Here is a 25,730-nt window from a genome sequence, read left to right on the forward strand (position 1 = left end):
CAAAACTAAATCAAAGAGAGATCAGTTCGACAAAGGAGAAAAATCATAAGAAAGACAACAGAAGCATCAGTCCACATTGACTAGTGAGGTACTAGTTTCAAACAACACCAGAAATAAAATGGCCACAGTGCTAGTACAATTAAAATCTCAGTACAACTTAGTTTATTCGGTAAGTACGACGATGATACCAATTAATCCCTTGAAAAAGAATGCCAAGACTCAACCAAATAGATTACAATTCAGCCAAGGACAAAATTGAGAGCCAAATATTTGTTTGAACTTAATAGGGCTATATGTTAAATGTAGCTAATTTAAACCAGTGCTTTAACTTTTACTATGAAGTTCAACTACTAAAATGCAAGAAGTTCAAACAAAAATTTGGCTCTCAATTTTGCTAAATTTCCCATATTTAAATAAAATCTGGCTAGAGATCATGTAGCAATTTCGTCGTAAATAATTTCAATTCCAAAAAAACTTCAGTTCTAATACATTATATGACATCAGTTCTACATAACAAGGAAGCGTCACTCCACTCACACTAGATCCACAAGTACTATTGTGACACCAAATTTTAAAAGCCTTACGCTGAATGAAATTACAATTCAGTACTCACAGAACTATACCATAAGTACAAGAAAAGAGGGTATAGAAACTATAAAGGTCCAACTTAGGTTGGGACAGATGAAAATAAAATAAATCTCACTTTTTCAGCAACTAGTAATGCACTTGAAAAAAGGTGTTTCAGTTCAACTAGTGTATAAGACTTCAGTGCAAAAAATAAAACTTAACCAAAATGAATTCCCGATGAAACATACACAAGTGAAACAACTGTTCAACCACACTATCATCATGGAGAAAAAGTTTGTTAAACGTTGTGCCTCACTTAAAAACATCACAAAATACACCAGTTATTACATAGTTGACAAGACATCCAAACACTACAAACAAAGCCTACAATGCTTTCAAGAGATATATCACACAAGTATCCCATTCACTACGCAAATGATGACCATTTCTTCTATGCACCAGGAACCAAAGCCTGAACCTCCTCGGGAAGCTCCACCACCATAACCTGGTTATTCCGGTTGAACACAACAGGATACAGATCCTCAGCGTTCCAATCAACAATACGAGGCCGCAAAACAATAAATCAAATTATCAAAAATCATGACACATAAAAAAGAATAGACAATCAGCCAAACACAGAAAGTGAAAGCTCAACTAGAACCCACGTCATTATTTGGAATGTTCTCAACGATCTTTTCACCATCATAGGTTCCCGCATATTTCAGAGTATAATGGCCACATTCATTCGACCCTTGAAGTGCAACCTTGACAAACGTTGGTTTCTTTGCAAAAACCTCCCATTTGGGCTGCTTGCTCGCATTATACTGAGCATCACCATACACATCCTTCATTACTTGGACCAATCTAGAGATGTGTAAAAAAAGAAAAGAAACCACACATTTTTAGGTCTCAGAAAAGCAGAAACAAAGAGGCGGAAAAATTAATCTAGTACAGATAATAAATGTCACTCACAATCTTCTCGCAGTCTTTATGATAGGTGTTCTTTGAAGGATGATGGTTCTTCTTATAAGGTAAAGGGTCAAGGATGTCAACGCTACTTCGGTACCGATTTATGACATATAAGAAAAAGTGGTTCACTTTCAAATCCTTTGATAAAACCATAGGTTTGAATAGAGGCATCATGATCTAAAAACAAATGACCAAAAAAGAGATATTAAATATTCAAAATAAAAACCAGCATCACAACAGACAAATAAAACAAAAAATCAGCTAGTTGATCTCACAAGGTCGGCACTGAGCAAGTCTTCCTCATCTTTAACATAGCTCTTGAAATCTCTCACAAGCATCACAACAAACAAATAAAACAAAAAATCAGCTAGTTGATCTCACAAGGTCGGCACTGAGCAAGTCTTCCTCATCTTTAACATAGCTCTTGAAATCTCTCACTGCACTCTCCACATTAAACTCTTTATCTTCATCACCGTAAAACGCGCAGTCAAGCACAACCTGTGAAAAGCCAAAAAGAAATAGACAGGGGAAAAGGATCAACAAGCAAAGTATTATTAAAACTCGTAAAACAATAGGCAGTCTTGTTTCACAGAAACAAACAATCTGATTCATTACCGTGATAAAATATGGACTCAACAAGATCCTTTTTCCAAATGCGAAATCAGCATTTCTCTTGGGATCTCGCTTCCAATCATCAACGAGGAAGTCCAGTACATCACCCTCCATCATTTGTCCAGGTGCAAAAACTTCCCAGCTGCGTTTAGTGAAGGTAGTTACGTTATCATCGGGCTGAGGTATCATTGAGAACGCAGTCCTGCAGCACACACAAGAACAAAAAGCAGGGGAAGGAAGATAAGGCATTCATAGCAGTTCAAGTTATATAAAAAAGAGCAGTTCAGGTCATGATTAGAAACAGCAGAAGAAAAGAAGAGGAAACATAATGAGAGATACTCACTCGGCATACTTCTCACGTCCTTCATTAGTAGGCAACAAATTATACAACTTGCGAGCCTTGTCCAGGTGAGGGAATTTATGAGGGTGAAGCTGCTGCACGGGGGAGCAAAACTTTATAGGAGCTCTGGGTGCACGCTTCGTGCTTACAACATTTTCAGACTTCAAAGCAGGATCCTTCCTGGCAACACCAGCTCTACGGCCCACTATTCCAGCAAGGGGAGATACACCCTTGGCAGCAGCGCTCTTGGTGACTCTTCCCATGCCAGCGATCTTGTCAAATGCATCATCATCACTGCTATCAATTCCACAATAGGATTCTTGGGTGTAGAGGGGCTCTCTGCACAAGCAGCCGTAGAACCTTTCAGAGCTCCCAACCGCCCCTTCATAACACTAGATCTTGTCTTTTCGGGAGAACGCCCCTGGCTAAAATCAATGGCTACATGCTTGAGCTCCAAGAACTGGCTGCCAAAGATCTTGTAGTCATGCTCACCAAGATCCAGCCACTCACCTGCAAATAAAAAAAGAAGGAGCACATCAAGGGTAAGTTCAAATACATAATTCATGACAGTATTAGTCAAGAAGTACAAGCTGGAAAAAATTACAAAAGGTCATGCATACGTATAGGGTTCGATGCCAAACAAACCCCGGAAGTCAACATCAAACACATCGCTAGTTGCGCAGGTATACAACAAAGTCTTTCTAATGTCAAGAATGTCTTCATGGCTGTAATCCAACATTTCAATCACACCATCCTCCCGACAATGATAGGTCTTGCAGTTTTGTAGCATAAAGAAGCCACAATCATGCCTGTTAACAAAAGAAAAAACAAAAGGGTACATCACAAATTTGAAATACAGGAACACAACCAAAAATTGGAAAACCACGCATTCCAGCAACAAAAACAACTAATAAAAATCATTAAAAACGGATACTCACGTGTTTTGCTGCTGCGGCACATGCACAAACTCGCAAGAGAAACCATCAATATGTGCCGACGAGAACGGTTTGGCCCTGTCTACGCTGGACTCCCTCCAAAGCTTCTTTATATTATCTGTCATAGTCCTTAAGAATCTAACTGCATCACTCTAGGTTTCATCGCGGAGTGAATCAAGACACTCGAAAAGACGGAACCTCAAATTCAAAACAATCAAGCACCAATGCCCAGATTCTTCAGTAGGCTTCATGGCAGCTGCAAATGACGGCGGATCAAAAGTAGGGAAAAGAAGTTGAGAAAAAAATCACAGAGGAAAAATGAATTTAATAAATCATAATGAAACAAACAATTCAGCCTCCGAAACAACAAATAAAAGAGGGAAATTGAAATTCAGAAGTGCAAACAAATCAGATAATCATAAGTTCTAATCGAGTAAGCAACCCACTGCAAAAAAATAAATGCTACTCAAGTTTATATCCACCACCCAAACTTGCAACAAACATATCAGTTCAATTTCCTTGCGACAATAAGTGTAGCTTCAAAAAAGAAACACACATCATTCATAAGTACAGGGAAAAAAGCAGGCTACTTAAGTTCATTCCCACCTCCCAAACTTGCAAGAAAACATGACCGTTCTAGTTCATGAGTACAATAAGTTCAAGTTCACCTACTTGGTCAAAACCATCAGCCCCTGATCTCGTGAACCACTGTAGCACATTGGCATCAATATTTCAATCACGGATCTTGGTCTGTTGTACAAAAAGAACAACAACAGTTAGGAAATTGCCAAAATAACTTATCATCCTATGTAGAAAGCAAAATACTGACCGTCACCCATTTGGGAACTATCAACTTGTCAATGTCTCGGTACTTCTAACGTAGAGAATATAAAACAACGTCATCACTGTCTGAGTTGAGCATGCCAGTGGGGACAAACGCTTTAGCAACAGAACCAACACTGGCATAACATTCGCTATTTTGAAACTTCGGCTTTTCACTAGGAAAACACAAAAGATGACATGAATTAAAACTACTACAATAACAACAATAGTCATATGAGAGAAAGAAAAAGAGACAAAAATGATACGGGCAAAATCCCAAACTAACCGTTTCCCACGGTTCGTGCGAAACCTCGTAACAGCGAAGAAAAACAAATCAACCTTAGCAACATTAGCACCTTCTGCTTGCAGAAAAAGAAGAAAAAAATAAGCTCAAGCACTACAAGTGAACATGTCCAAAATGCCATAAATGAGAAGTACGCCTCATTTACAAGTCCTTACCTGCACTATCAGCGTTTGACGACGGGAGTTCCTGTGATGACACCAATATGCCTCCAGTTTCAGGGTTTGACGACGGAAGATCTTTTGAGGACAACAATATGGTTGCGCTTTCAGGGTCTAAAGAAAGAAAATCCTAGGACGACAGGAGCGCCTACTGCGTCAAGGGGCCAGAAGAAATCGACAGAAGTAAATCATCATCCTCAGATGGCACCTCCTCCACGCTAGAGGCATCTTGCAATGCATCAGCGTAATCAAGCCCTCCAGGCGGGAAAATTTCCGGCGGCAAATCTTCACAATCAGAAAGATTTTCATTCTCAGCAATACCAACACTAGACGATTTGGCATCCAGTATGCTGGCAGCACCAACATCCTCATCAGCAACATTGCTACCAACATCGCGTCCACTGCTCAATGGAACACTACAAGCATCATCTCCAACACTAACGGGAGCCTCACGCTCAACATCAGTCATCTGAAAAAAATAAAAATTCAGAAAGTGAATAAATATGAGCAAAACTAACAATAAAAAAAGCTAGCAAGAGGTGCACATGCTAACTGTTACAGCTACAAAGAAACAACAGTGAAAACTGCATATAAAATTAATGCAAGCACAAAAAACAAACCTTAGCAACATTCAAAGCAACATCACCGATCTTGCTGCTACTAACATTCAAAGGAACATCACCAATTGCCGAACAAGGCTCATCGCCAACAACAGGACCCTGATTCATAGTAATGAAGCAAAAAACAATGCTATTATTAGCAACAATAAACACAAGGAATTAAACTACACTAACAAAAGGTAGGTATCACCTACAAACTCTGAACGGTGTGGGATAGAAAAATGAACATGTAAGGCACATTGGTGCGCATGAAAATTCAAGAATATATATAAACACAATAAAAAATAAAAATAACCTTGCACTTATCAGTAGATGGATCATTAACTCCACAGTCAACAGCAGCCTCAACATCATGACTAGTCTCTTGCATGAAAGAAAAAATAATAAACAGATGAACATGAGAAATTTCAACTACAATACTGACAACAGAACAACATAGTAAAAAATGCAAACATCAAGGACTGAATCACATCAACAACAGGGGACTCCAAGCCAACATCATCCGTATGGTGGCCAGAAACATTAGCCTCAGTACGATCACCATCCCTGCTGTCGGTGGCAGCAACCTCATCCTGCTCAATCTGCCTGATAACAACATTGGCACTTTCTTCATATGGCTTGCAGCGAGAGTCTTGCATAGTTTTAAAACGCTTGATGTTGTTCAATAGACGAACTGAGCTCTGAATTAGTTGAGCAGCACCATCACGCATATCACTAATTAAAATTCTCTCCATCTCAATACAGTCCGCTGCTTCCTCAGCATTAAATTGATGACCTTCAGGAAGGATACCATTGATACAGCTCAGACGCTCAACTGTAGTTGGGACCTTTTCCAGCTCAGAACACACATTACTAAAAATATGCTCAGCATGCTCCAACGCAGAAACAACTACATCAATACCAAAACCCTGCCTATGTGAAGTACTAGCCTTACTAGGGCCAGGGGAACATAACCAACACCCTCAACACCACCGCCATCTCTCAACTCATCATGCAGAGATGAAATCTTGGGAACCTGAGATGACGACATCTCCAGGACTGGCCGTTTATACACTTGGAAAAAGACAACTTCCTCTTGAGTTTTCCACTACAAACAAGGGGGAAAAGAGTTAATTAATCAATGCAACACACAGGGAAAAATAAACATTATGTTAACAGATTTAAATCCACAGTACTAATGATCTTTCACTATCAGTGCCAATTTGTTAGTATTTACAAACAGGTAAGTTGAACAAGAGATTCAGTTCAACCACACATGACACAACAGTACTAAAAATCATACCTAAACCTCGCAAAGCTTAAGAAATGGCAAAATCTAAACAGGTAACTCTGCAGTACACATGTTCACTCCAGCAAAAATAGCTATACCTAAAAAAAGGTCGGCAAGACATGATAGAAATAAAACTCACCGGAAGCTTCCCAAACACCCAAGTCTTTGGATCTCCGTTGCCTTTTCTTATCAAATCTGCATCAACCAGATCGGAAAGCTTGTCAGGATCCATGAAACATATGCGGGGGACTCGCATGTCAGGATCCGAAGTCTTGCCACGGATAAGGCAGTCAAGGTACATTAGTACAGACCCTATAGCACATCCTGTGATTGCCTGCCCAAGGGTAACACCATCTTGATACCTGACAATAGCCCTTCTAAGCTCATCAACCATCAGCTGGCAATAATCCATATTAGCCATGTCCTCAATGACGAGATCCTCAAACATTGCTGCCTCTCTAGAAACACGAGGGGTGGCACCAGGAAACACAACCTTCATAAACACAATAATGAAGAACACTTTGAGAGCAAGGTCATCTTTGCTAGGATCCTTGACAAGCACCTTGAGCCTATCCCTCAAATCCTTTGTCTTGATATCTCCGTTCCTGCTAATGTCAAGCTCTGATCTTAACTACATCAGAGCATCATCATATCCGTCCTCTAACGGCCTTGGTGCAGAACGACCACCACGAGGGAACCCAAATAGTTGCTGTATACCATCGCTAGTGATGCGAAGCTTCTTATTAGCCTCACCCAAGAGTCATCGTATTAGGATCTATCTTTAGGTACAAAACTCCCATCAGAGGGCGGGAAATGTTAGACTTCACCTTCCACTTGAAGATAGAACCAAAACCAGCTGCATGAACCCTAGCCACATGGCGACTGTCAAGAAATTTAGCACAAGCATCAATCTCTCTCAACGAACATCGCACAGTTATGTTCAATCACTGTAGGTCACCTTCATCCGAAGCAACTTTTCCGGCATTGCCTCTCACCAGCTTGACTGGACCCATAACGCTAACAGGCTGTAAATGAAAATATAGAAGGCACAACTTAATTAAATGAATATAGAAAACAAAACAAACATACGAAGGCAAGAAGAAAAAAGAAAGATTGCACAAGTTCAACTCTTAAAACAACATCAGTACCACCCTCAATTGATGCAAACAATGACCAGCCCTCACCTGGCCAGCATACCAACCCAGACACAATTAAATCATTGCAAGTACCACTAGTAAGTCACATATAGTACAAACACGTACCACTGCATATTCATATTTAGAATCAACTTCGATATCATCTTCTTCAGATGTAGGATCTTCAGCTTCGACACGAGCATGCTTCTTCACACCTTTGTTCACCTTCGCAAGAGCAACTTTACGCTTCTTATTTTCCTTCAACAAAGAGCGCTATGGAAGGGGAGACAAAGAAGGCTTCTTATTTGACAAAACTCGTGGACTCCGACGAACAGGGGAGCCACCAAGTGTGCTTGGACCAATCTTCAAAGCAACACTATCTCCATCAGCTTTGCTATTACCAGGTTGGGAACCAGCTTTCACACATGGGCTATACCTCTGTGTGCCATCAGGATTTGGATCTGACATCTTCCTCTTCAAAACAACTTTCTTTTCCTTAACTGCATCACGAGCAAACACTTGCGTCAAGCTAGTCTGCAACAGGTTTGTCTTGACAGGCATGTCAGTTCCATGAGATCCAGCATCAACAGTTGAAAACGCCGCGTCACCACCTTCGTCACCTGCACCTTTAGTAGCTTGAGCAATATCCTCATCGCTTCGTTACACGCAAGCATCCTTTTGACGCCGTTCCAACCCCTTTCTCCTCTGGAAATCACACTTCTTCTTTCTTTTCCTTTCGTCCGCAAGCTGTAACTGCATAGGAACATCCTCAGCCTGAGTAACAGGCTTAGTGCCATCAACACTCTATGACTGAGTAACAGACAACTGCAAGCTCCCATCACCATCACCAAAATTAAGAGAATAAATTACTTCATTAATATCTTTCACAACATCAGCAATGTCCTCGGCAGCAGCATGGCTATCATTAGCTGCATAAACCAATAACATAAGCACACACATATAAAATTAAAACACAATTAACATTGCAGAGACAAGTAAAATAAGGCGCATAGCATCAGACACAAACAAAAGGAACAACTGATGTAACTAAACACATTTATGTATTCAAGGCTGTTAAAAAAGAGCAAATATAAGGGAAACACCAGCAACACTCACAAGTTCTTCTAGAGGATTTGCTATCTCAAAAATAACATTCACAAGATCTTGAAAGCGTTCTGGTTTGTCAGAATCAGGAGGCATCGGCACTCCAACATCTGCAACAACATCATAATCAGCAAAAAAGTAAAAAAAAAGAAAAGTACATGAACAAGCAATCAATTCAACTATATCAACACTACAAGTGCAACCAATAAAACAATATCACCCAACCTCTCGCACACCAAACTTCAAAATGACAGCTCTTTCAACATCATAGTAGTTCTTCTCAGACTGCTACAAACTATTCAAATGCCAGAACAACAGTTCAAACTACACATGGTGATCAGTACTCCAACCTGTCTACAGGTCAAAGCAACCTAAAAACTGGACATACCACACATTCCAGGGCAAAAATTAACAACTATCAAAATCCATACAACTTGTAAAGTCCATACTACAACACCTATACAACTAAAAATCTATTAAGCACCAGATCTGATAAAACATCATCCGAATTACAGGAAAAATTACCTGCAATCAACTTGTCTGGGCTAGATGATGTACCCATTGAGATCTACTGACCTAAAATCTGCCGAACCAGAACTGCAAAACAGATGAACAAAAATTAGGGTTCTTACCTATTTCAGAAACGATGGACGCCAAACAAACCAAAACTCTTACTGGCAAACACAAACTCCACCACCGAATCCAGTATCACTGACGCGAACCACTCGTTCAAGAGCAGAGGAACCCTAGGGAATCCAGCCTGAGACAGCACGAGAGCAATAACTTAAAAATACAGGAAAAATCTGTACATAAGGGAACGCAAGGGGAGTCGATGGCACAACAAAAGGAGCAAACAGAGCACCCAGACCTCCACCCTGAAGTTCAACCCGCCGGCCGACGCTCCAAAGGCGAACTAGGAGAAGCAGCTTCTATGCGAGAATAGGAGAGGAGGGGAACGAAGAAATAAGCGATATGTGGAGGGGAGGGGAGCGGAACGGGGGAGAGCGGAGGTTAAAAGGTGAGTGGCAGAAAACCGACGGCTAAAGCCCACAATTGTGGTAGAAAAGGAAAAATGGCAAAGCCCACTATCTCAGGGTAGTTACTGAAAATAATAGCAAAAATTAAATATAATAAAAAATTAATATAGAGGGAGAAAACAAATGGCTAAAGTACAAATAATACCTCATAACAATACAATAAAAATTATCAAAAAAGTATAATTGAAATAATACCTCATAATGGTGCTGGTTTTTCCCTAAAAAGATAAGATAATGGGGCAAGTCATGTTACGGACTCGCCTCCGCATGCGACGCCACGGCACGCCGCATCGTCGCCTGCTACGGCTCGTTCCTGGCTCGGCCTCGCCGGGATGGGGGAGGGAGGTCCCTCCCCCCGACTCGGCCTCGCGCTAACGCGGCAGTGCGCTCGTTTGACAGGCGTAGTGCGGTTATTCTGTTCCCCCACACACCCTAAGATAGATAATGGGGGCAAGTCCATACAAGAAGATGTGTCAGTACAACTATGCCCCTCGGTGCGGTGCTGGTTTTTCCCCTAAAAAAAGATAAGATAATGGGGGCAAGTCATGTTACGGACTCGCCTCCGCATGCGATGCCGCAACACGTCACGTCGTCGCCTGCTACGGCTCGTTCCTGGCTCGGCCTCGCCGGGATGGGGAAGGAGGGGTCCCGACCCCCCTCCCCCCGGCCCGGCCTCGTGCTAACGCGGTAGTGCGCTCGTTTGACAGGAGCAGAGCGGTTATTCTGTCCCCCCCATGCACACACACTCCTTAAAAGATAGATGTTCTTCAGTCCATACAAAAATGTGTCAGTACAACTATGCCACTCGGTGGGGTCCTTATATATCTTACCCAGATGTTCATTAGAAAAATAAAAAAATGCTGAAAAAGAATGAGAACAAAGAGAAAAGCGAGCGAAACACACTATAAAAAAGATGTCAGTTCAAGCAGAGGAGAACATTTCAGTACTAAAAAAATGCTTATATTAGGCAAAAAAATCATAAAAACTAGAAGGAAGAAATGCTAAGAATAAAAAATATTGACCGCCCAAGGGACATGCCGGCCCTACGCAGGTGGGTACTAGGACTCAATCCAACTACGAAACCATCGGCGAATCCATTGTAAACCAGACTGCAGGGCCAACCCACCAGGGCCCACATGTCATGACAGAGGGCGAGTGCCGTGTATAAGTGCGCAGGTAATTATTCAGAGGAGTTTGACCAGTAAGCCTCATCAACGCTTATAAACAGGTCGAGAGCCCCCTCGGCTAGCAACGTGGGACTAAACATATAGCGCACGCGCACGCCGCACTGCATAGCCGCTCGGACGAGCTATTTGGGCCGAAAACAATGGCTCCGGGGGATGGCCCAATACATAGGTTCGCCTCATTACAAAATTCCAACCGATCACACACGACCTAATAAAAGAAACAAATGCAGATAATTTTAAAAAAACGTCATAAGAAATCAGTTCAAAATAAAGAATGTAAAAAGTTGAAACACATATTAATTGTAAGAACTAAAAAATATATAAATATTTTTTTGGAAAATTAAACGTAGAAGATTGTAATAAAAATTTCAGATTTTTTTTTAAAGTTGAACTACTAAAATTCATAATGTTCAAGTAAAATTAGTACTGTGCAGCAAAATTAAATTATTCTTGTTTAATAAAAATACTAGAACTATCACTATTCAACTAAAAAATAAAATTGTGCTCTAAAATTCCTGTCAAATAGTAAGAAAAAAGGCTCTACAACAAACGAATGCGATTGGCCATTGACATCCTAAATAGTTCAGTACTATGATTAACAGCATGTAAGTTCAACAAACTCAAAACTCAAAAGGGGTCCTACAACCATCATCAGCATATATTTTCCGTCTGCGAGCTATGTACATGAAAATATCCCAGTAAAAACGAAGGATGCCCATCAGTTCAACTATAGTTGTTCCAATTCAAATATAAAGAATATATAAAAAATAGTTGTGCTTGAGCAAAAAAATAGGAAGCATTACATAAATTTAAAAATAGTGCATACAATAACATACAAACAAATTGTTCCAAACCATCTGGATAATAACATAGAATTCAACCATCTCACATGCATTGTTTTAAAGAAAAATACCGCAACATAATCAAACGCACACAAATCTCACAACCAATGTCATTTGCCACATTTAAACCTACAGCACATAAATTCTGAACGTCAGAAAGTCATCTTCCCTGGAGAACATAACCATAACCACATCTCCATCCTCAAATCCAGACTCTGCCACAAACTCCTTCCACCCAGTAGTTAGGTTGATGCAACCATCAAAGTTGATGTGGTAGGCAACTTCCATCAACTGATACCCGTTTTTGTCTAAAGTCTCCATCTTCAGTATCCCGGAACTAGGAGCAACAATCCTGATTCTGGGTGACATTTTCTGCAAATGGGCATGGGAGTAGAAAACAAAGTGAACACCTGACATAACTGAATATTTACACAGATCTAGGAACGGTTGCATAACAAAGTGAAAAGAAATATCTGAACCAAAACAAAAACACCAAACTAACTAGTCATATGACCTGACTAAACTGAAGAAATATACATATCAATACACCTACAGTAAAAACATCTGACAAAAACATAACAAGGATTATACAAAAGTGGATAAATACTGTTAAGTAATGAACAAATACACACACAAATCCCTACTGTTAAATTCTGACAAAACCAAATAAAAATTATAGACAAACTATTGATAAAACTAAACTACAGATTCAGTCCATGGGATTCAAAATGAGACCTACAAAAAGAATAGAAACACATACCCATGATTCCTCCAAGTCCCCAACCGTCAGGCGACAAACATAGGGTGCACGAAACCCATGGTTGCTGTATAGCAGACACGAAAGTTGCCCACAACGCTGAGTCTCGGTGAGCTCCATACCAGATTCGTACACACAACCGTCGGCTATGCGCGCCATCTTTGCCAGACATCCGCATGAACAATCCTCCATGGGAAACACAGGAAAAGGGAAGAAAACAACAGAGGAAGACGGAGGAACCTAGATCTGATTCTGTAAGAAGAAAGAAAAAGGAGGAGGAGACTGAGCCACACACCACACATAGATGGATAGAAATTATAGCCAGAGAGACTTGCAGATTATAAAAATAATAAATAGGCAGGTGGGCAGCCAGCTGGTAGAAAATAGTTATTATACAAGTCATACAACATTTGACCGCAAATCAGTTCAACTTCAGATAAAATAGCAGTTCAAAAGTGCACATAACAAACATATGTAGATAAAACAACTCATTCAGAGGTAGACAGTTGAATTCATTTAGTCATTCAACCATCTGCTCCCTCACAACACAATCTTAAAAACATAAAAAATTCAGTACTTCAGTCATAACATCAAAGAAACGACGCCATTTGGCCCTAGTGGATGGATGTGGAGCCGTGGCTGCTCTCACCCTAGCCCAACTGATGATTTGAATATGGTTTCTTCCCCTGCCCTCTTGGGAAAGTAGCTCCAGTTCAGTGTTACATTAATGTTCTGATGATGTCTAGATATACGTAGAAGAGCAGCAGGAGCAGAAACAACATCAAGTGAGGAAGCTGATAAAGATTGTTAGTAAAATGGTTCCAAAGATGGCAATTAAACTATTTGTTTACACTTTATCCAAGACAAAAGTGAACTGCAGGATGGTAAGTAAGAACTCTGCAGCCTTGTTTTTACTGCCCATAATGAGTTGTGTTAGATGACAATGTCTGAATCTTTTTCCTATGCAGTGGTTGCCAAAGCTGTTTACTCAAGATTACCTCTCAAACTACATGATTGGTGGGCATGCAAAGGTTAAATTATTTCTACCAGAACACGATGATTATCTAGATGTTTTCATGAAGACCGTGAAGGATGGGCGGTCGGCCATAACAAGGGGTTGGACTAGAGTCGTGCGTTCCTTCTGCATGGAGGAGGGCACAATATGGGCATTGTGCTTCACCTTGTTCAGCAACCAGAATGTATTTCACCTCTTTCTTTTTCATCTTTAATAGTAGAAGTATACAACTGTGGTTCATCATCTATTTATTTGGTTCTTATGTAATTTTTGAACATATGTACCTATGAATCGAATAATGCATTGGTTGTTTGAACCTGATGGATATGAATAAAGTTGTAGCATACATTCAAATTCAACTTCAAATCTGGTACAATTTGAAATAGCAGCAATTAAATTATGGTGAAATTACGCTCTCCAGGTCGTTACGGCACACATGGTTGGTAAAACACAAACGTTTGCGATATACACCATAATCCGAGATAGTTCACAGAGAGGAAATGTGTGCAAGCATGCACACAGTTGCCGTTTGCAAAGCGTGTGCGATGTCAGACAATATCACAAATGGTGCGGGCAAACTAAACGTTTGTGTTACTTGCCTTATCGTACACGACTCGCAACCATGAACTGTTTCTGATGAAGTATGCATTGTAAACGTTGCACCACAGAATAGCGTGTGTGATAGTTGTCGTGTACGACGATGTTACGATAGTTCGACGTTTCGTAATCCTGTCCGACACTCGTATGGCGATTAGCTAATCTTCTTAATTAGTTATGGCATACGGTTTGGGAAAAGTGAATGTGCGTGATTGTATGCTTAACATACATGTTCAATAATATTGAACCATTTGTGATGGGCCGCGCATCTAAAACGTAGAACCACAGAATACCGACTGCGATGGCAATGCGAGCACAAACGAGTAGGAGTACTGTAGGGTCCCTATCCCCGACGGTTTCTCGGTCGTGTGGGCAGGACCCCCTATTGCCGTCACTCACTAGGCGACGATTCCAAATGCCGTCGCGGAAAGGGGTTAAAAACCGTTTGTATAGCACCGACGCGTACCAGCACTACAAAAAAATACACTTCCGTGATGATACGTGTTTGTCACAGTAGGTCGCGTTTTTTTGTCATGCATGTACATCCATGACAAATTTATGACAGAATCAAGATAGTCATACCTGTGATGTCGTAGAAGTGTTCCATGACATTACCAAAATTATCATCACAGAAGTGTCCACTTCCATGACGATAAATCGCACGTCATAGAAGTGCTTTCGTCAAGGGTGACCGACACGTGGCATCCACAGTAACGGAACACCGTTAAGATATCGGGTCGGGTTTTGGATCCGATAACCCGTTAACAGCCCCGACCAATGGGGATTTTCCACGTGTAAAATCATCATTGGCTGGAGGAAACACGTGTCGGCTCATCGTTGGAACAGATGTCATCCACTCATTGGACAAAAGGCGCCTACGATACGTCGACACGTGGCACGGCCCAACAGAGGCCCATTCCTGTGAAAAGGTCGGCCCATTTGACTTGGTCAAAAGGTGGCGGGCTGGCCCATGGAAAGCCTGTTAACGGCCTGTTCGCATATAGCCCGTTTACAGCCCGCTAACCCAAGGCCCGTTACGCCCTGTCCGAATTAGGCCCAGTAGCGTCATCTGGGCCATCCAATATGATTCCAGCCCGTTTTCACTTCTGGCCCATGTATAGCCCATGACGTCTTTCGGCCCATATGAGGCCCTATGTAACTCTTGGCCTATTAACGGCCGTGGTGAAACTGGCCCATAATGAACAGTGTATCACTTTACACCCATTAACGGCCCGTGGTGAAACTGGCCCATAATGAACAGTGTATCACTTTACACCCATTAACGGCCCGTGGTGAAACTGGCCCGTAATGAACATTGTATCACTTTATACCCATTAACAGCCCGTTATTCCGTTGGGCCGTTTCCATCCCATGTTATCTTTCGGCCTTGTTAGAGCCCATTTATTCTTGGGCTCATTTCCAGCATTCGTTTACTTACGGCCCGGTACTGTCATTTTCTGCTTGTGGGCCAAATTCAGCCCGTGGTTACAGTCGGCCCGTTTGTGGTCCGTTAATATGTTGGGCCGTTTTCATAGCGTCATCAAATACGGCCTATTAACGATGGCCCATTATGGTCGGCCCATGAACGGACGATTCCAACTATAGCACGTTTACGGCCATAATGCGGTCTGTTTGGCCCATGTTTGGCCAATCGATCGTACGACCCGTATAAGGCCCATTGATGATACGGCCCGTAGAAGGCCCATTGTTTCTATGGCCCGTAGAAGGCCCATTGTTTCTATGGCCCGTAGAAGGCCCACTGTTTCTACGGCCAGTAGGAGGCCCAGTGTCACTACAGTAAATATTAGCCCATGGTTATTGTGGCCTAGTTTTAAAAAATAGGTTATTACAGCCACTAGCTAACCACGGAAAAAGAACTGCAATTACTACAAGCAAACAAATAAACAAGACAACAAGGAAATAAATAAGCAAGCAACTAACGCTAGGCTATCACGGCTATTACACATATTACATCCACTGGGCATCAAAGTTCGCCACCAGTGCAAATATAGGGAACAAAGCAGCATATCATATACACCGGTTGTCAAAGTTGGCGACCAGCGCAAATAAACGCCGCAGCAAAACAAATCCAGAACTGAAACCACTTCAGAAGATCTCAAGAAACAATATCCTGGGTACCCATAATGCTGGCAAGATGCTTAGCAAGCTTATTAACTTTCTCTTGTTTGACGCTTAAATCCTCCCGCGCTTGCTGTTGCACCAGAAAATATGCATCTGAATTCTGCAGGGACTTCCTCAGTCCTTCAGCTTCCTGTCGCAGCACATCTGATCGATGTCTTTCAACTTGAAGTTGATACTCAAGAAGACAAACTGATTCAGGCAGCGAGTTCGAAGAGCTTCTGCCAGCAGTAGTGGCCAGTAACTCGAACACTACATCAAGACAGGACTTTTGGGTTCCCTCACTGTCATCAAGATAGTTTTTATCAGCTTTCTTGGAGACCAACATGGATGTCCCACTATCTTGAACCTTATCTGCATTACTTCCTTTACCATTGGATAACGCGGTACTGTTCTCCAATATTTTGTTAGCATTCTAGAAGAGAAACAAGCAGACACATCACATGTTTACCATGTTGTATATGAAACTCATTTTGGTAAATGAGTTCAGTAGTAAAGTGGACAGGATAACAGCATGAAACAAACATATATCTATGTACCATGGTCACTTTATGGTCTATATCATTCTAGTTTTTGTTGCCAAATCAAGATAGAGACACAGTTCAAATAATATTTGTTCAAGACAAAGCAGAATAGACAGAATATAAGTGTGGGTAACTATAGAGCAATAACAACACTTGTAATTTGCATGACATGAGAACATAACTGTTTATTCAACTGAAACTGAAATCAACATAGAGCAGGTTACAATGGCAAACCAGTTAAAGAAACAGGTTTAAAACATACCTGTTGCGCCATTGGAGTTTCAATTCCATCCTTCAAATTTGAAAATAGTTGGTATGAGTAAATACAGTAATGCAAGAGCAAAGGAGTATGAGCCATAGCTACAGAACCTGACCTGAGAACAAAATCTTCTTCTCCTTTAAGCGTTGAGTTGGGATTCGGAGTGGTTGTCCTCGTGCTTTGGGCACTGCAGCTCCCTTACTAACTGCTCGTGTTTGGGTGCTCTGTGGTGGAGACGGTGCTGTGTTAACTGGAACTGGGTTACTATCTGCCGGGGTTGGGGTTAGAAGGGGTGTAGCTGGTTCTCTGTCCAACTGGGTAGGGGTACAATCTGCGAGAGTCTGGGTTATGTGTGGTGGATCTGGTCCTTGGGCAAGTACAACCGTGGTTCTATCTGCATCAACTGGTAACACTATCTTTTCTAAAGATTGTGTTGTTACTCCCTTAGATACTGCCATCACGCTCTCCAATTTAAATGGCTGATAAAAAAGAAAAGTAATTGAAAGTATAGACATTGTATGGTAGACACGTGCAATGGATAGTGGGGAATAAAAGAGGACATGAAATAATTCATATTTATGTTGTCTAACCAAACAGGATAGCATGACACAATTTCACATATATGATAGCTAACTAAACAGGATAGCATGACACAATTTCACATTATGATGGCTAACTAAAAAAGATGGAAAGACATAGTTCAAAATATGAGACTATGTAAACAGGATGACATGACATAACTATATAATGTGTTTATTAAATAGGTTGGCATGCCATAATTCACATACATTCACGGATAGAATGCCATAATTCAAAATATGATGACTGTAAACACTAAACACGATGAGATGATATAACTATATGATGTCTTTATTAAATGGGTTGCGATGCCATAATTCAGATAGATGATGTGTATGTACTATATAAACATGATGGCATGATATAATTCAAATATATGATTTATATAGTAAGCAAGTAAGCAGATGGCAATCCATATATGATGTAAAAACTAAGCAATGCAAGACAACATGCATGACATGGGTAATATAACCCTGCCAAGTTTGAGCATAGACCTCAGGGGGGAAATAGGACTGGTCATCAGTCTCTGAATCCTCCTCTAAGGACCTATCCGTAACTAGCGAGATATGCGATTCGTCAGATAGCATAGTCTGCTCTGAAGACCTTGTTTTCACTCTAGAATTTGCCATCACCGTTTCAAATGGCTGATGCACACGAAGAGCAGTTGAATGTACTAACATTGTTGACAAATGTAATATGTAACGAAAAAAAGGATGGCCTGATATAATTTACATATAAGATGACTGGCTAAGCAGGATGGCATTGCAAAATTCACATATATGATGCCTGGCTAAACAAGATAGTGTTGCATAATTCACATAAACGATGAATAAACTAAACAGATGGCATTCGCACAAAGGATGTCTAAACTAAGCAGATGACATATTTTTTGTATAAAGTAAGCAATGCAAGACACCATATGCATGATATAACCAACATCAGCATGCCAAGTTAGAGCGAAGACCTCAGGGGGTAAATAGGAGTTGTCTTCTCCTTCTGAATCCCCCTCAGAACAGATATCTTCCTCTCGATTACAATCCGAAATGCGTGGAGGGGGGGTTGCCTTTGCGCCTACCATGGAGCGACGTCTGCATGAAATTTTATTGCCACGCAAGGCTCGTCTCTTTTGCTCTACATGTTCAGTTCCATTGTTTACAATAACTGTCATGCATAGGAATAAAACATAGTGAGATTATGTAAGGAGTGCATGCAGAAATCCAGAGTGATGGTAGCAACCTGTGGATAGACCCAAAACCAATAATAGCAGGCAGATAATGGCTTCAGTTAAAAAATACAGATAATGGCTTCTTTACTGTTTGTTTCCCACCCAACATGAAACTCATAGTAGACACCGGAGATTAACCAGATAGTAGATAGATAATATTGATAGCGGCCCCGATATGTACCCCACAACCATTTAAAAACTCAAGTTTGACCATTAGTTTGGAGCTGACTCAGAGTCTAATCGGTGAACAGGATGATAAAGTAGCATGTAATATTAAGCGATGCATAACGTAAGCAGACACGAAAGAGTGCGACCTCTCTTGCGGACCCGTGTAGTCCTCGAGGTCATCTGCTCGGTAGATGATGGTAATGCAGTTTTCATGGCTGCCAGCGGCGGGGAAGAAGATCTGAGGCGGCGAAAGACAGTCTGGAAGCCAGATCCCTGCTGTGCTGGACCCTTCTGTCGTTGGAGCAGCTGAGCTGGGGTGGACGACGGCGCAGCAGGAGCGGGACAAACCACGTAAGGTTTTCTTTGACAACTATCTGTAAGAGAAGCAATTCTGTAAGGGCTCGTTTGAATTGGAGGATTCCAACAATGCAGGGACAGGAAATAGACAGGAATAGGATAGGAATGCACGTGCAAAACAGAGAATTTAAAAACACAGGATTTCTGCCAATCTGGGTGTTTGATTCACAAGAATTGGAAGATCACAGGATGCAAAGAAGCATGGTGAGATTAAGTCAAACCACAAGAAAATGTACGGTTATAATGCTATTATGCTACTATCTCTTAGTCTTGTGCTTCATGAATAGGAATTTGAAAAGGAGGACAAGTGAAAATTAAAATTCCTACGTTTTTTCTTTCAAGGAGACACTAAAGGAACAAATCCGTGTGCTCAGTGGACAATATATATAACATGTAGAGTAAAAAAGAGATGCAACAAGTGTACAACCTCTTTGGCGAAGCCATGTCGATCTCAGCGTGATTGGGTTGGCCGGTGAGGATGCTCCGGCTGACTTTGCTGTCGGAGGAGGGGAAGAAGATCTTAGGCGTCTGGAGATGGAGCCCGAGGTACTGCTCCACTGTGATGGAGGGTTTCGTCGTTGGAGCAGCTCCGGTGAGTTGTACGACGCCGAGGCTGAAGCAGGACAAGAGAGACAACGAACAACGTTAACCTGAGTGGAATTCTAATAGAAAATACATAACCACAAAGTGCTAGATGTAAAATACATCAGCCGCTCATCTCGGAACTTAACTGTCGAAACTGAACTTAACTGTCGAAACTGAACTTAACTGTCAAAACTGAATTTTGCTGTCGAAACTGAATTTTGCTGTCGAAACTGAATGCACTAGCAAGGTGAGGCTACACGTCGGTCGACTGATTTTTTCATCTCTGGTCAGTCGATTTTGCAGCCTTTGGATACGAAATCAAGGGCCTGCGGTTCATCTTCAACCTCCACCCTCCTGAGCCGCCAGCCACCACCGGCCAAACAGCAGCCCCCCGCCGCCCGCGGCCGGCGGTGCGCCGCCCCGCCCGCCCCGAAAACACTCCCCACCGCCGGTCCGCCGCCGCCTCGGCCATCCCAATAGGCCCCCCCGTGCCGACCTTTTTCTCCGGCGATCCCCACGCCACCGCCACGCCAACGCCCCGCCACCACCGGCGACCACCGTCCCCATCCTGAACCCTAAGATAGATAGTGGGGTACCTCTCCGGCGAGCCCCCCTCCCCGCTGCGGCTGGTTCTTCCTTCACCCCTTCGACTTAAGTGTAGCTAAATCGGAGCAGCATCGCAAGCAAGAGCAAGAGCAAGAGCGAGAGCAGCAGCGCGAGAAAGAGCAATGGCAAGAGCAGACCAGGCAGGGGACCGAGAGCAAGAGCAGAGCAGCAGCGCGAGCGAGTGCTAAAGCAGCAGCAGCTCCTACTGATGTGGACGTCGCCGCCGAGGGAGCGACGCCGTGGAGGAAGTGGTCCGCGACGCCGCCGTGGATGGAGCCGCGTCGTGTCGGCTCGGGACCGAGCGCCGGCAGCATCGTGAGATCGAATCAAGAAGAAAATGCGGCGATTAGTGTACAACCTCTTTGGTGGCGCCGATTAGGCCGCAGTTTCATCCGAGGAAACGGTGATGAGGATGCTCTTCCGGTGGTGCAGGTGAAGACGGCAGTGTGGGAATGGAGGTGGCGCGAAATATGAGGGGAACGTCGGGGCAGCTCCTTGGAGGTGGAGGACGGGGTGGCTGAACTGGCGGGACGATGAGATCGACGACGGATCCTCATCCGGTACGATGGATGAGGGACGTTGAGGTGTTGCTGTGGACGACATCGTCGGGGAAGTGGCTCTGGCTGGGTGGCGGACGGAGCAGGGTGTGGGGTTTCGTCGCGGGTTTTCGCGGCCTCGGTGTACGAATGGGTGGGCGGATGTGATGGCAGTGGGGAACCATGGTTTAGAGACGCGCTTGTCCGAAATGTGGGGTAAGTTACGAAAGTACCCCCACCGATTTGAGGCGGTTCTTTTGGTTCAGGGGTACCACGGGCATTTCGCGTGTCGGGATTTCACAGGAGGTGGGAGTTTTCGCGCGCGTTGTATTTTCGGAATAGCAAGGCGCGGGTTGAGATGGAGGGAGTTGTCGGAGCACAACGAGACAAAGATATATCTTAAATATTTTGGGCTAACAAGGCACGGGTTGAAATTTCCGGACAAGCCTAACGTGTAATGTATCAAATCAATGCGCACTAAAATGTCATTCAAAACTTTTAATTCATGTTATGTTCAATTAAAATATTTCGCTACGTGTATAATGCATGCAGCCTATTACTCAAATGAACGTTTTAGTGCATTCGAAACGTATATACTACCGCTTCAATATGAACTAAATTTGAATTCATTTCTCTATTTGCATAAGATCTACAGTAATGATTGTTGTGAATTCAAAGCATTTGAATTCGTTTCTCTGTTTTAATAAGATCTACAGTCATCATTATTGTCAAGTTAAACCATCGTTTGTGTATTATCTTCACAACACACCACATGATTAGTCTCGAGTTACATATGAACTATGTGTACTATATGAACTCGAACTAGATTTTTTGAATCCACTTTATTTTGATTTCAAATCACATTACATTTCTAGCTCTAGCTAGATCTTCATAATCTAAACCATGTCTCATATGTATAATGTGTTTATCACATTATGTATGGTGCCCCGCCCCCTACGCCTACAAGTATTTAGATGTGAGTTGCAAACACCACACATTACCACAAATTCAAATAAAATGTGAGAATGTTCGATATATAGTATTGTTTAGATTGTTCGATATTTAGTTGTAAGCTGCAAACGCCACACATTATCACAAATTCAAATAAAATGTGAGATTGTTTGATGTATAGTATGGTTTAGATTGTTCGGCATTTAGCTGTGAGTTGCAAACGCCATGCATTATCACATTATGGTATAACATGTGCACAACACGTGTATCACCGCTATATTCATGCATGCAATGTTTAAAACACTATGATCTCCTATTCAAATATATGAATCCGCTTTCATATCAAATTATGATCTTTGTTAGTCTCTTACACCCACACAATCCTCTAACCTTTGTAGCTACCACTAACTTTCTCTCGTGCATGCACACGCCTCCTCGCCCTCCCCTCCCTCGGCATTCTATCCACCGGGCACATTCATTTTTTTCTTTAGGTCGTTCTCCCAGAGTCTCCACAACTCCTTTCCGACACACACCGATCGATAAACCTCTCCAGCGATGCCTGCCTACAACATACACACACACACCTTCAATCTCCTCCTTTATGTGTCCTTGCCTCGTGTCTCTCATACGGTCAGACACACGTGTAAACTCTCGCCCCTCTTTTCATCGATCTCACAACCGCACACTCCTCCCCCTATCTAGCTAGTAGTTGGGCCTCTCGCACCACCTCCTAGCTCCATTCTCTCTGTCTATCCGTCTCGCTGGGCCTTATTTGCCTCTAACAAATGGACGTACACCGACCGATCTCTCGCTATACATATAGCTAGCTAGGTCCTTATAACTCGTTTTTACCCACACGTCAATCGATCTACCTCATTAGTTGTGTCTCTCCCTTCCTCCGACAAACAACAATTGATCTACCGATCTAGTTAGGTTTGCTTACCAAACACATGGTTCCCCTTCATCATCCATGGATGCGTCCCGACAGATCTATCACGCACAGGCACACACAGAAACACATCCCCACTCTTATTGATAACATTGCAGTTCCACCCTCAGTTTGTCTAGTAGGCCTCTCCCACCATCTTCGAGAAGCAACTCCATCACCCATCCAGCACTCTACCTCTCCCCCTCTCCCTCCCTCTCTCTCTCCTCTCTCTGTCCCATCATATTTCCCGTCCTTCAGTTATGTATGGATGTCGACCGATCTCCCTCAAGACATAGCTGGGTCTCTCCTTCTCAACACATATACGAGTCGTTCTACCTCTATAGTTAGGCCTCTGCCTACCCCTCCCCCCCTCCCCCCACACACACCGATACATCGAGCGCTCTAGTCATGTCTCCCTGCCACACACAAACTTGACATGTGCCCTCTAACGTTCCGGTAGGCCAGTCGCCCTATATCTTTGACTTGCACACACACACAATTTCGATGGCTCTCTTCATCGATCTCGCACCCACCCACTTGATCCTCTCTTTGACTCTATCGATAGCTATGACCCCTCCCTCTCTTCTCGTGGATTGCCCGACCCTCTATGTATGATATGGATAGGCCTCCATTTCACACACATTGCATGCAAAATTTTGTTTGAGATGTCATCGACACATATTCCCACAAATAATTCACGAAATCAACCCCCCCACCCCACCCCAAAACAAAAAACACTCACGAACGCGGTTTGTATCTCTCACACACACCCACGTAGGTGGGGGACGTGCACGAAGAGAAGAGGTGCATGCACGGCGCACGTACTCCCATCTCTTTCCCAACCACACCCGCGCGGGTACACGGTGGAGCTCATTTCTGTACGAAAAAGGCAGCCCACGTGGTAATTTGGCACGTGTACTGGTTGTCCACTTGGTGGAGGGAGGATCGTCTACCACGGGTGAACAAACAAATTGCGACTTGACGTGTTATGTTAAAAAAAGAGGCAACCATGTGGGGCCTACCTTAGAGGCAAGGCTCTATACACTGGAGTACTTTTGATGTGTCCCGTCAACTCGCAGAACGAGGAGAAGCTTGCTTAGTACGCCGTCTCCCCCGCCCACGGGCGCGGTAGCTCGCAGGTTGAGGTGAAGCTTGCTCCGCCTTACGCCCGCTCCCTCGCCCATGCGCGCGGTGGCTCGCAGGACGAGGAGAAAAATTTACTACTCCCTCCATTTACTCCTCGTCCCTACTACCTTGGTTATAGAGATTATATCATATTGTTTGGAATATATATGTCCTTTAGTAGATTTCAATATGAACTACTAGTACATACTCCAAACACTGATGTATATAGACATATTTTAGAGTGTAGATTCACTCATTTTGCTCCGTATGTAGCACTCTCCCTCGCCCCTCGACCCTCGCCCACGTGGTGGACGTGCAGCAATTCATTCGGTCTCATATATCTAGAATGATATATACTGCACTACCATTATTGCTCGACTTCCCGAAGAGGCGAAGAGCCAATCGCAAGGTTAATATTTTGGAGATGCCAAGCGCAAGGTTATAGGAGAACGAGTAGTAGGTGCCGCGTCATTTATAAATAAAGTTTTTTTCTTCTTTAGTGGCACGTACGCAATATGATAGGTTCATATGGAGAGAAAAGGAAACCGCTCCACTATATACTTAGTCAGGACGGGCCAGCCTACACGGTTGCTTGCTGGGGTTGCTCTCTTCACACTCTCCCGCACAAAACGACTGTGGCCACATCTCTAACATCCCGGCGGATCACATCCGTTTGGGGAAGGGGTGGATGCTTAGTGTAGATGCGGTGGCCGTCGCCGACGGCGAAAACCCACTGTCGGCACGTCCCGATCAGGGGTCCCCGCCGTTCTCTCTCACAAAGCCGGTGAGGTTGCCTTCATCCCTTGCTCACTGCCGCGACGTGGGCAGTTGCCGCCTCCCGCCGCCCTCCTCAAGGTTGAGCTACGTCCCTCAGGTACAACTCCCTTTACAGCCGGCTTGCACCACTGCTCCAGCTGCCTACATCACTCCCTGTGGATATTTCTCTACTTCTTTGCCCCGCACATACCTCTACTGGCTTCTACGTACTGTATTTATGATGAGTTTATGTCTCATCAACTAGTCCCAGTAATCTTATTCTAATCACGCTTCTTCAATTTCTTTGCCACAGGGATGCTCATCTTGATTTTGGTGAAATTGCACAAAATGATCCGATGGTCAAAAGGTTGCAAACTTCATTTATTAGGAAGCTCGAACATTGCCAGCAAATTGAAGCCTGGTCAGGGTTCACGGTTCAAGGGCTAGGGACTGCATGGATCGTTTTTTTCTTTAGCTGCCTCTGTTCCAAAATAAGTGTCAACTTTAGTAGTAGTACAACTTTGTACTAAAGTTTGCACAAAGTTGAGACACTTATTTTGAAACGGAGGGAGTACATATTTGCTATGATCTGTCAATCATTGAGATGCAATAGCATGCATGTTAGTCTCCTTTGTATTTGATGAAATGTTGCAACGGGCAACCTTGGACGCAAGATACATGTAACAGAAGCTGGAAGCTTCATAGCATTGTACAAATTTA

This window comes from Triticum aestivum, chromosome 4D (assembly GCF_018294505.1).
Source record: "Triticum aestivum cultivar Chinese Spring chromosome 4D, IWGSC CS RefSeq v2.1, whole genome shotgun sequence".
Taxonomy (NCBI): domain Eukaryota; kingdom Viridiplantae; phylum Streptophyta; class Magnoliopsida; order Poales; family Poaceae; genus Triticum; species Triticum aestivum.